Genomic DNA, 5,539 nt, shown 5'->3' on the forward strand with positions numbered 1-5,539 from the left:
CAAAGACTGGCACTCGGTGCAAAAACAAAACAAAAGGTGAGTGAACGAACGGGGCGGTCCTCTAACACAGGGAGGCAGCCCACGAGGAGGGGCCCTGAGGCCACAGGTCCTCGAGAGAGCTGGGCAGGGGCTGCAGTGTGCTGCCTGCCTCACCCGCTGTGTGAACTTTGCTGCTGCCCTGGCCTGTGCTCCACCCGCTCAGCAAGGCCTTTCTGCCCTCTGCTCGGGCATAGGTCCTCTTTACTGGCAATGACCACACGTGGTGTTCTGTGTGCGTCTGCCCTCCGCTTGAGGGGAGTGGCTTGGTGCAGAGGTGAGTCAGTGTGCAGTCTGGGGCTGGAGAGGATGGTGGGGAGTCCTGCAGTGGTGGGGTCATGGTGGGAGGTGCTTGGGTGCTATGTGGCAGACGCCATTCCTGGGACTTCAGGGTGGGGCGATTAGTGGCTGCCCTTAAAGGGTGGACTCATTTGAGGCCACATTGCCTTTGAGCAGTTGGGTGGATCTTGGGTTAGAAACATCTGGAAGGAATTACATACAGAGGATGAAGATATGAGAGTGTTCGGAGGAGAATTCATGACCCACGTGAGGTGGGGAGAAAGTGGAGTGGAAGGGGCCTCAGGACATGGAAATTCATTGACCATGGTCGTCAAGGGGGAGACCTTCATGTCCATTCCACAGCCTCATGGTTACTCCCAGAGTGCCGGGCCTAGAGAAACCACTCAATAAACAGGTGCTCACTTGGTCCAAAATCACTGAAGCTTTCACTTTGATTCACCACAATATAATATGCTGAATTCATGAGATTGGTGCCCAGGTTTATATTAATGAGCTAGAAAAGAGAAAAGAAAATAGACTCAAGAAAAATCAAAGAATCCACACTATTAAAACTCTGAACATGCTTTCCACTGTGTACTCAGGGTCTTGGCACTTGCTGCTCTCCCAGCTCAGAACACTCTCCCCATTGATTACTCTGTAAACACACTCTGAAATTTACCTAAACTTCCTGATTTTATTTTTCTCCAAGATACATATTACCATTGGACTTTGCACACATTTTATTTTTTCTGTCTCTGAACCTATCAGTTCCATATAAGAATTGGGGTCTCCAGCCTCCTGCTTGACCTACAGCTGAACCCCAGTGTGTGGAATGGGCCAGGAACAAAGTGGGGCCTCCGTGAACGTGCTCTGTGGAGGGAGCCCTGAGCGTGTAGTGGGGACAGCAGGTGTCACGAAGCTGTGAACAACCTACCGAAGGTCTTAACTCTTGCTTTGCATCTGTCTCACTTAATCAGGATTGAACATCAGGACCACAGAAGGCGGCTGCTCTGACCTGGGGACAGCTGTACACACAGTAACTGCAGCTCCTGTGCTGAGATCAAGAAGGATGGATGTCAGGTCCAGGCTCTCACCGGGAGCGCTCCTCCTCCACCATCTCCTATGGGGCAGGTTCTGAGCGGTCCATATTTCCCGCTCAGAAAAGACTTGGCCTGTGCTTTGCAACTTAGAAACCCTTCTCTGCCACACTGGGCTCATCTGCATCTCACCAGCCCTGCAGCCACCCCACTTCCAGAGGTATTTGCAGTCTTTGTTCAGTGGGTGAGAACCCAGAGGGCAGGCTCTGAGGCTCCTCCAGCCGCCATGATCCCCCCACACCTCTGTGAGGAGTCCTGAGCCTCTGAGGGGATGGGGCCCCCTCTGTAGGTCTCCCTGGGGCTGTGATGGAACCTCCTTCCTCCTAGACCGGCACAATGATTTGTCCATACCTGTGAGGGGGCAGGTAGGAGCGCACAGCAGCCCCGAGGGCCCAGCGCCCTGGGATCCTGGGGGGTGGCAGCGGTGAGGAAAGGAGCCAGCAGGGTGGCTCACCCGGCGTGGGAGCCGGGATGCCAGGCTGCTTCCAAGTGGCCGCACCAGCCACAGACGCTGATGGCGACAAAGTGCTCCGGGTCTATGTGAGCCAGTCACGCAGCGAGTGCTCTCAGAACCAGCGTTTATGGTAAAACACCTGTGCTGATTGGCAACAGGGGAAGGGATGACTGTGACCCAGGAAACTCTCCCCTAACCTTCAGGAAACACTCTGACAGGGTCCCGGAAGATGCAAAAAAAAAAAAAAAGTCTGCTTTGGTTAAGAAGACAGGGGAGGAATTGAACATTGGCTGCAAAGGTACATTTTGAAGAAGTAGAAAACAGCACTATTTCTAAATTAAAAGCCTATGTTTAGAACAAGATTACTTAGATGACTAATTGTATAATGCAGGCATTGGGGAAAATAAAAGCTGTGTTATCAGCTGTTTTAACCTCAATTTGTATTTTCCTAAATTCCACATTAGTCTAAAGCTGGGTGTCACTGGAGGTGCTAGTTCTGCGCCAGTGTGCTTCACTCTTTAGAAGTGATCACACCTGTTTACACCGGTGTGAGGCGTGGAGCACAGGTGGCTGGGGCCTCTGGGCTGTGGGGACAGAAAGATGGGGGTTGGCCAGGGAGGGTGGGTCCTGCCCTCGGGCTTCTGCTTTGCCCAGACACTCAGGGTCCCCGGGTTCTCTCTTGACCTACTAATGGGGGAGACAGACAAGAGGAGCCGTAGGGGGAGCTGTCGTCGCGCCTTCCATATACTCTCCATTTACATGTTGGGCATCGAGCACTCGCAAAGCTCCTCGAAGGTCTCGGTTCTTTTGATCTCTTTGGTCTTCACTAGTCTTTCTGCTCAGGCATCAATGTGCGCACGCGTGCTGTCGCTGCAGTCAGGTCTGACTGCGCCGCTCTGTACTACAGTCCACCACGCTCCTCTGTCCACGGGGTCCTCCAGGCAAGAATACTGCAGTGGGGAGCCACTCCCCTCTCCAGGATATCTCCACCCGGGGCTCGAGCCTGGGTCTCCTGCACTGCAGGCAGGCTCTTTACCATCTGAACCATCAGGGAAGTAATTAATTGTAGTTATTTTCCGGCAACACTATTTGGGGGTTGACCTCAAGTGTGTACGTGTGTTTTCCTTTCCCCTGAAGCCACTGCTGACACCCTGGTGCTCCCACTGGGTACCCTATTATTGTTCGCCCACACTGCCTGCCCCAGTGCCACCCCTGGCCAGAGACACTCTGAGTTAGCAATGGAGTTCAGTCAATGACCTACCAGCAAATCTAATGAAAACCGCCCATGAACTCATGGTTTTCAGCCCATTCCTGAAATGTGAATTGGTGCAAATTGAAGGACAAACTCTCATACAGCGAGAGCTCTGGGAAGGGCGTGGGTAGGGGGACATGGCAGAGACGCCCACTGGGCTCCTAGGAGGCTGGTCCCTTCTCTCCTGGGGGCACTGCACACTCAGCTTTGAACTGAGCACATGGCTGCCTGTGAGACCAGCTCTCCCTCCAGGATGGAGGGAAAACCACGTGTGCTCTTCCTTCTCCTGCTGTCTTGCTGTGGGAACATCAGCCGAGAAGGGGAAGCTCCATTCTGCTCCAGGTCCACCCTGGAGGGGGCAAACGCCCCTGGGATGACAGAACAGTATTCCTAGGACGGGAGTGGAGCTTTCTGGAACAGCCCTGCCAGACCAACCCTGGGCTGCCTCCCTCCGCATCTAAATGGGAAACAGATGCACACTTCTCCTGGCTGTAATTTTGTGGGGACTTTTTTTTTGTCCACAACCTTGACTGGCACATCAGGCTCTGAGGGGTTTCTGTGCAGCGGCCTTGTCATGCTGCCCCAACAAGCAGAAGTCTGGTATTTTCAGCTCTCCTTTCTGTGCGAGGACAGTCAAGCTCAGCTCCATCAGCTGTCCTCTCCAGCTGCGTCTCTGAAAACCTACGTGGAAAACAGATGCTCCCGACTCGGTGAATCAGGAGGTGATCCCTCTACCTTCCAGGGAGATGGACTTGTTCCCTCCCTCACACCGCGCACCCCCCACTCTCCCCTAAACACATAACTGGCTTTGAGATGTGTGCTCTTTCCCTGATAATAAGGGCAGTTTCTAACTGCACAGCCTCGAGGCACAGGCATCTTGTGAGTGGTACAACTGGATTACCACAAGAAAGGTGAGTTTCACTCTGGTAGGTCCCCTGCTAAACCGATGTATTGAAAACTTTCAGTGGAAATATCACTAAAATCCATGTTCAGTATTAAGCTAAAATGTGGGAAGTTGCTAAGTTTTGCCCTAAGCTCTCAGGCCAAGGAGACAGATATTTAGGATTTCCCAGGGGTCTGATCTTGTTTATGTAATTTCTTAGATGTCCTTCTCCCTTATGGAACCTGTTAGTTTATAGAGAAAAATCTCATATAGTGAAATATTAAACTGCTTGAGAACATGGTGATAAGTTTAATTCATTTATTCATTTGTGCTTGTCTGAAGAGTGTCTTCTCTTTCAGGGCTAGCTTAAAACATAATTTATTAACAGAAAATGTCCTTCAGGTCCATGTGAGCCTTAGAAGAGGCATGGGGGGAGGAGAGTCGACTCAGGCCAAGCTGCTCTGGATGATTCTCCATTAAATAGTGACAGTCTCACCCACAGACGACTGGTGTCTCCAGCATCACAAGACAGGGCTGGTCTTTCTGGAGGAAGCTCACAACCACATCCTCACAGGTCACCGACTCCTGAAAACACAGTGGGTGTTCCACATCAGGGGGTACTGTTGCAGGAAAGGGGGCCCCTTCCAGGGCCCGAAACTGGGCTCCTGTCCAACACTCGGAAGTGAATCGTCTGAGGAGACACATGTGCTGACAAAGCAAGAGAGTTTATTGGGAAAGGGCACCAGCATGGAGAGCAGGAGGGTGAGGGAACCCAAGAGAACAGCTCTGCCACACGGCTCGCAGTCTCGGGTTTTATGGTGATGGGACTAGTTTTCGGGTTGTTTTTAGCCAATCATTCTGACTCAGAGTCCTTCCTGGTGGTGCACACTTGGTTCAGCCAAGATGGACGCCAGAGAGAAGGATTCTGGGAGGTGGTCAGACACGTGGTGTCTCCTTTTGAGCTTTCCCAACCTCTTCCGATTGGTGGTGGCTTATTAGTTCCATGTTCCTTACCAGGACCTCCTGTCGTAAAACAACTCATGCAAAAGGTTACCCTGGTGCCTGGCCAGGGAGGGCGGTTTCAGTCAGCGTGCTTCCCCTAACAGTTCCACTGTGGTTTTATAGATCAGGCCATAGCATTCTACATCCCCTGGGTCAAATTCTACCATAACCTGTGCTGGTTGGACCCACAAGCTAAGAATGATTTTTATTATTTTAAATGTTATAAAGTTTTGTGAGACATATGAATTCTATGGCTGCCAAATTTCAGTGTCTATAAAGATATCTGAGGCTGCTTTCCTGCTGCAATAACAGAACTGAGTAGATGCAGCAGAGGTCATATGCCAGTCACAAATACTTACTATCTGCCCCTTAGCAAGACTTGCCAGCTCTGGCTCAGGAAAGTGGTATTTTAAATACGGTATGCTGGAGTTTTGCTTGAAGAAAGGTAAAGTTTTAGTAAATTTTGCCCCATGAAATAAATCTTTCTTAAGTAATGTAAAACTGGCCACCTTACTCAGTAATCTCAGAATAAACAC

The sequence above is a fragment of the Oryx dammah genome, unplaced genomic scaffold, assembly GCF_014754425.2.
Source record: "Oryx dammah isolate SB20612 unplaced genomic scaffold, SCBI_Odam_1.1 HiC_scaffold_415, whole genome shotgun sequence".
Taxonomy (NCBI): Eukaryota; Metazoa; Chordata; class Mammalia; order Artiodactyla; family Bovidae; genus Oryx; species Oryx dammah.